An 8363-nucleotide genomic window follows, 5' to 3' on the forward strand; every position below is an offset into this window, starting at 1 on the left:
ATGTAGGCACTCGTACTCGGTCGAATAAGACTAGGAACAAGGTCAAAGGTTACGAATTCGGTTAACGGTTCCTGTAAAACAACAACTCGTCCCGAGTCCAAGGTGCACTTGGTACTCGTCACTGATTATTTTCATGCAATCACTATCAATTAACACTACTCATATGTAACACGATTACCTCAACCGAACACTACATATATATCATTCCATCATATACCAACATTTTACAAATTAATCCAACTACGGCATACTTCAACTCACATGTACATATGTAACAACAATATTATTCTACTTTTTATTTACGCATACCCAGGTTTGATCGTTTAACATGCGATTATAATATATTAAACATTCCATTCGGCAAACCAACTATTACTTACTATCCATACTTGCTCTATTATTTAACATATCAGAACAATCTGGAAGTCACAAATTACGATTCACCTTGCTACACTTATTCCTAGAGTATACAAAATCATTTACCTGTCAAAGTCCACAACATCAGATGACATGAATACTAACTAAAGAACATATATGGAGATTTACAATTCATTACCACCATCACATTATCAGATACTCTTATGCAAACTTTCGACACATCCTCCATTCTCCATCATATACACACGCACTCCCACCTATTCACAACACTTGCACGTTCTGGCACTACCACTTACACACATAGGACATTACTTCAGACTCAAACACAACTACATCCACTCTATATACCACGGACCACTATACACACATAATTCCCGACTCAATATCCCCATTCGAAGTGGCTGGCTTAAGCATATTGGGGCCAGGATTTTGGAATGAGGGCGCCTTCTGGCCCAAAATCAAGCAATTGTCGGGGCTCCCAACATATATACACCAGGTTCATTTTATTAGACTCACTACGTTCATTAGGCTCATTAGTTACAGGTTCCAAAATAGTCGCTCTGATACCACTTTGTAACACCACCATCTACCAAGGAGCTTTAACAAGACCTTTCCTAGCAGATAGAGGCATTACCATCTCGGTTGGCAGAAGAACAGTAAATATCAAATGTCGATAAAAGAAAAATTAAGTTATTTTACAAGTTATCAACAAAATAAAAGTACAACTGGTGATATCTATCGACTACGTGAAACTATCTCTGACATGATGACTCGTGGTAGCCTCGTCCCTCCAAGCACCCAGCTAAGATCCAGATATCAACCCGCTAAGACCGACTGCTCACCATAATGGATTACGGCAGACACAACACAAGAAGAAACCACAACAACACCACACAAGGTCAGTAACTAAAGGAACACACAAAACTAGACACAACAAACATACACCCATCACCTTCTCCAATCACCCACACTCCTTTGGCTGCCCGAAGGTCCAGTCCTGCCAGATTACCAATCGCAAACAGTAATCCTCGCCGCTAGTGGGATACCGCAGCGATACCCACCAAATCCCTACTCATTAATCCCGAGCGAAAACCCAAGTTCCTTAATGTTCACATCCTCTCTTATGGCGGGTTCCACAGAGGGCGAATCAAGGGCGTGAAGCCACTCCCGCAAGCGACTCCACTCAGCCGAGGATGCGCCTCGTGAACCAGAGAGAAACAAACAACAACCAACTACAACCAATACACACTACCAATCACAATACCAAATACATTCACGAACTACAACCAACATACTGAACAACCAACAATACTGAGTATGAAAACCTACCATTAGCAATCTGCAGCAACACCGCATACAATCCACACGATGGCAAGCGACCACCACAACCAGCTATTACAAACAGTATGACGATCTATTACTACTATCACAACCATAAACCGAACTAAGGAAGACGACGACGATGATGATAACATACCTATGCATAGCATTCCAGCGACAAGACCGCTACCTGACTCATGACTTCCATTCCATGGTGTCTCAACTCTTAAAGGCTTCAAAAGGGTGAAGATGGGTGAAGGAGAGATGTATGACGGCAAGTAGGTTTAGGAGAAAATGAAACGAAATGATTTTGATTTCACGATATCACGATTTATATTTTACCGCTGAACTCTAGTTACTCGATCGAGTGTATGACTTACTCGATCGAGTGGCTGAGCTACTCGATCGAGTAGCCTCCGCTAGATCGAGCCTCCTAAACTCAAAGGGTTACTATGAAGTAAGACTAAACTCAAAAGGCTAACAAAGGTCTAGACATGCATCTAAGGTCAGTCAACGACGGTCAACGAGTCCCTAAAAGGACGGGTATTACAGAACGTTCCAAAGGGGCAAGTAAAGGTTTTTTTAGATTGATCTTCCGGTAAGATAGGGATTTGAAAGTAGCCGGAATAACCATCTAAAAAGCTATATAAATCTTTTTCCCTCAACCTTTCTAGCATTTGATCTAGAAAGGGCAAGGAAAAATGATCCTTTAGGGTGACCGCATTTAGGCGACGGTAGTCAATGCACACTCTCCACCCCGTTTGCAAGCGGGTGGGAATCATTGAACCTTGTGTATTTTTTACTACTGTCACCCCACCTTTATTGGACACCACATGGGTAGGGCTTACCCATTGGTAGTCACTAATTGGAAAGATAATACCCATTTGTAAAAGCTTGATAACCTCTTCCTTGACAACTTCCATCATAGGTGGGTTAAGCCTTCGTTGTGGTTGTCGGACGCGTTTTGCATCCTTCCCCAACCTAATCTTATGCCTGCAAGTGCTTGGGCTTATCCCCTTAATATCCGCGATGATCCACCCAAATGCTCCTTTGTGTTTCTTGAGCATGGTCACCAACCTTTCTTCTTGATCAATTTGGAGTTTGTTAGAGATGATTAGAGGTAGTGTGTCATGCTCCCCAAGGAAGATGTATTTAAAATGAGTTGGGAGGGACTTGAGGTTGCATTTTGGGGGTTTTATTATAGAGGGGAGTGGTCTCTCGAGGTTGGTTTCAAGGGGTAGAAATGTACCCTTTTGATTAAAGGTGTTGAGCAAAGAGATTTGGGTGGGGTGGCAATACAAAGCGCAGGCTGCGCCACTCTGCGCAGGCTGCGCTTTGGGTTGTTTTCAGCTCCTCATTTTTGCTTGTCTCAATTTCCATGGCCTCATATAGTGGTTATTCCTTCTCCAATTCCCCTATGATTTCCTTCACATTTTGAGACAACAAAAACCGCAACCCTTCTTGGCTAAAATCGTTAGTGAGGACCACCTCAAGTGGGTCCTTAAGACACAAGTTATACATATGGTGTGCCAAGGGATCAAATATATCTATGAAATAGCACGAGTGTAAGTCATTAGGTTTTTTCATGGCATCATATATAATTATAGACGAGTTTCTTTCCTTCAAATTCCATGGCTACGTTCCCACTTTTAACATCAATCTTTGTGTTAGATGTGTTCATGAATGGTTGGCCTAAGAGTATTAGGGTCGAACTAGCATCCGCTTCCGTAACTAAGACGTAGAAATCGGCCGGAAAGGTGAGGTTATCCACTTACACTAAGACATCCTCTATCATCCCTTTTGGGTGAATGTTAGATCGGTCCGCAAGTTGGATCACAACATCGGTCCTCTTTAGTGGGAGTAGTCCTAAGGTCTCATAAATGACATGGGGCATAACATTTATGCAAGCACCTAGGTCAAGCATGGCATGAGCAAACATTTTGTTCCCAATGGAGCACGGTATAGTGAACATGCCCGGATCACCACACTTCTTAGGAAGTGTTTTGTTAAAAATGACGGAAACATGCTCACTTACCGTCACTCTTTGGGTACCCTTCTTGGTATTCCTCTTAGGTGTGCACAATTCCTTTAATAATTTGGCATACCTAGGTACACCTTTCAACAAAGTCAGTAAGGGAATTTTGATCTCACACTTCTTGAAGGTTTCATAGAGATCCTCATATCTTGCAAACCTCTTAGAATGTGTGAAAGCGAGAGGTAAACGTACATCCACGGTGTATTCCTTTATGATTTCTTCGATTGTTTACTTTGAATTTTTAGTTTCCTCTTTCCCTTTTGCCGTTGTTGGAGGGCTTCCGAATTCTTCCCCAATGATCTATGGTGATGAATATTTTCCATGCTCAATAACTAGTTCATCCTCATCCTCACCAATTGGTTCATTTCCCTTTCCTTTGACTTTGCCTTCCTCTTCTTCTTGGGAGGTGTATCTAGATTTCTCTCTTTCCTCAATGTCATGGCACTTGCATTTTCCCTTGGAGGAAATGTTGTGGAAGGGATTGAGGTGGAGTTCTTTTGATTGTTCTTGGCAATTTCTTGAGAGATTTGGCCAAGTTGGATCTCAATGTTTTTGACCCTTGCATCACTTGAAAGTTTATCGGAATCCATCTTCTCAAACCTTCAAGTTGTATCGGCTTGCCCTTTTATAAGGATTTTCAACATCTCCTTGTTGGACAAGTCATCATCCCCTAGAGAGGAGGGACACCCTCCTTGTTGATAATTCTTGTTGTTCCCTTGGTTTCCAAATTGAAAAGACCCCCCTTTTCCTTGTTGAATGTTTTGATTCCTTTGATAGTTTGGGTTTGGTCCTTGTGAATTTTGGTTTCGTAGGTTGTTGAATTGACCGTTTTGGAAACTCTTTGATGTATCTCCACCCAAACTAAGGTTTGGATTATCCCTAAAGCCAACATTATAAGTGTTTCCACGTGGGTCATATTTGTAGTAACAACCCCCGGTAGGCTTTCTAGAATTGTAGCTGCCATGTCCCATGGCACTAACATTCTCAACTCCTATGCCTTGTTCTTGCATAATGGGACATGCCTCCACCAGGTGTGGTCCTGGGCAAAAATTGTTGGAGCTTGTGTCCTCCACAAATTAGTGTGATAACATTTGTAAATCTCTTACAGGTTCACAAGGGTATACTTCGTATATTTAATCAGTTGATTAACGTTTACTTAATAACGGTTGGCTTGCTAGAAAGTTTGACGTTATTATCATACAGATGGCGGTGATCAACTGGTCCCTAAAGGTCACACCTATAGGATGTGTTTGAGAAATGTGGTTATAGAAATATAATCACATTGATGCCCAAAATGACTAAAAAGTTAGTCAATGTGTTGATGAGATAATTATTTAATAAAAATTAAATAATATTAGTTGAGACGAATTAACTGTCAATTCGTAAATTAAATATAATAAGTTATATTTAATTAAATGTATGTAATGTTAGCTTGGACGAATTAATCTGTTAATTGGTAATTAAATATAATCAGTTATATTTAATATCAACAAGATGAATGTGTCATAGTGGTAATAGTGAGGGTACACATACAAAGAGATATTGGGTTCGATCCTCACTAGATGACAATTCAACACATTTTATATATTTTTGGAAAGACCAAAAATAAGGAGATATACTCCTTATTTTGGTCAGTTGGGACGAGATTAGGAAAGATATTATTCTTTCCTAATTGACTCCATAATTCGGTCAGTATAAGAAAGAAAGGGAGAGAATTATTCTACCCTAATTCTTTTTCTTGACCTAGCCTCCTCTCTCATCAGAAAAAACACAAAACAACTAAATTTTACAGAAAATTTTAGATCGATTCTAGCACAATCAATAGGGCATATCTCATATCGTCTTGGGTGCAACTGATAGGCGAATATCAATTTTGATATTGTTCTTAGGCCAATTTTGCTAGGACCGAAGGTTAATTCTGAATCCTTTATACTTTGTTTATGTATTTTGTTTATCACTATTGATCATCACTGTTAAATTCGTTATAATCCTTCAATATAAAGGGATGTATACAGATTATTTCCCACAAGTGGTATCAGAGCACTAGGCCACGAATTTTAATCTTGATGATTTTCATAAAAGTATATGTAAACAACATAAGGAATTTCGAAAAGAAAAAAAATTCGGCTGTTAATTTTTTTTGGGCCATGAGGTAAATTTTTTTTACCGTCTGTTTTTTTTTTGGTTTTCCCTCTTATTGTTGATGATTTAATTTCCATATGATTCATACAAATTATTGTTTTAATCAGTTAAGATGATAATAAAATGAATTTGTAGATACCTTGATTTAATTCGGATTAAATTGAATTGTATTTGGGATAGTCATGACGATGATTCAAGAACTTGTTTTTGCTATATAGTTTTAGCATATAAGATTAATCATGTTCATTAATTTATTTGCTAAATCATGTTCTAAATAGCAACTGTAAACTTTTTTTCATCGTTTTTTATCTAGGGCTTATTGCCGCAGAGAGAAAAAAATAGACGGCTTAATTTTTTTTAGGGTTTGCCGTGTAAAAAAAAAAAAATTAATACTTTCTGTTTTTTTTTGTTTTTCCTGGTAAGCCGAGAAGAAAAAAAATTTGGAAAGTTTTTTTCTTTTGTTTTCTTAATTGCCGAAAGAAAAAAAAAATTGGAATGTTTTTTTTCCCTTTTGTTTTCCTATTTGCCGAATAAAAAAAAGGGGGGCTGTTTCTATTTTCAGCCGTGAGCAGCTGGTATTATAAAAAAAAAAATTTTGTTGTTGTTTATTTTTCCAGCCGAGACCAAATAAAAATTGTATTTTATTTTTTTTTATTTTGGCCAATTAGATATTGTGAAACGGTTCACAATTTAAAGATAACGAGTTATTTTAAAGCAGTTTAAAATTTTGACGGATAAGAATTCATATTACAAGTTTAATATGGATTAAGAATGAAATTAATGTGATTAATTGCGGAATTGTCACTTAATTTAATTTAAATATGTGGTTTGGATAAATTAATCAACATAATTAAGGAATTGTGTCATGTATGTTTAATTTATTTTTAGTTGATGCTTTTAATTTTGTTGAATGAATCGATTGAATGGATTTTATTTACGTATTTAATTTTGCAATCGGTTGTAATTTGTAATACTTAGTGTGGCCTTAGTCAAATTATGTTTTCGTAATGAAGGAAACATGATTTTTATGTAATTATGAGATCTCGAATCTCCTTTTATTTTAGTTTTGGGTTTTGAAATTAGAATGTAATAAATAGGTCAATTATGTAATTTTATTTATTGTAATTTCAAAGAAGACTAAAGATGGAGATTGGAGCTCACTCCCGCTACATGGATCAAGATGAAACATCAAGACAGCTTCTCGGGTCCAAGGATGGATTCCTACTTGTATTTATTGTTCATTTTGATAGGATAGGCCACACTAGGACTTTTACTGTTTTTACGTTTTTTTTCTTATTTCTTTTCATTCACATGTTAGTTTTATGCATCATATTCCGCCTAAAACCAAACCACCTACTAATAAAATGCATGAAAATTGACTCATATAGGTTGTATGTTAGTTTTCATGGACATGCAGATGTCACAGTCTATAAGCCATCACCTTAGTTTATTCATTCTCGCATGCTAGATTATAGTTCACTTAAAATGAATTAAAATAAAGTTGATGGGATATTCCTCTAAAATGGAAATTGAGATTAGTCTTTATAAGGGCAAACATCTATGAATCCCTTCTTCGTCGGTAGGCCTAATATGACCCCTTCTACGTTGGGTAAGTAGTTGTGTTGAGTTAGTTTACCTCAACATCATAGTCCGAAGAGTTTCTCGTGATTATGATGGAATAAAGATAGTATTTACAGAAATTTATCGACCAAGAATTCTAAAGGTAGGATTAGCTAAAAGGTTAGCTTATCAATTTACAGAGAATTGAGTCTTGGGATCATTTATATAATTCTTGAGGGAGGTCAATTGTATAGATGTTTTGAGTCTTCGCGTTATGACATTAGTTCATTAGACTTAAAATCAAAATGATGCACATGCTTATTATTTTATTCTTCTTTCGCAGTGTAGAACACGATTATTTTCGATAATACTGTTACAAAAAATGGCTGGAAATAACGCAATCCCAATGCCTAGTGCCACACTAGATCGTTCATCCTGGCTAAAAGTGTTCATGGACCAAATGAATTAGTCCACGCGACTGAAGAATGATGGGTCCAACTTTCCGGACTGGGAGGCGGCACTATGGAATGTTGCCATTCCTAACGGTAAGCTTAGGTACTTAACTGAGCAAATACCGGTCAACCCAGGCCCCAATGCAGGAGCCAACGAGTCACTCACTTATAGTGATTTCGTTATGGATGCGGGTGCGATAAAGAACGTACTCATCTTTGCAATGGAAACCAATTTGTAGAGACGCTTCATTGCCCAAGGTGCAAACAAGATTTTCACCACGCTCACTAATGAGTTCTCAAAGGCACCGAGAATCATTACATATGAGCATACCTGTCGCTTCTTTGATGCAAAACTTCAGAAGGGCCAACCGGTTAGCCCACACATTCTTCACATGATTGAGACTGTCGAGAAGCTGGAGGCACTGAATTGTAAAATCAGTGAGAGCATTGTCATTGACCGAATGCTTCATTCTCTT

This window comes from Silene latifolia, chromosome 10 (assembly GCF_048544455.1).
Source record: "Silene latifolia isolate original U9 population chromosome 10, ASM4854445v1, whole genome shotgun sequence".
Classification (NCBI taxonomy): Eukaryota; Viridiplantae; Streptophyta; class Magnoliopsida; order Caryophyllales; family Caryophyllaceae; genus Silene; species Silene latifolia.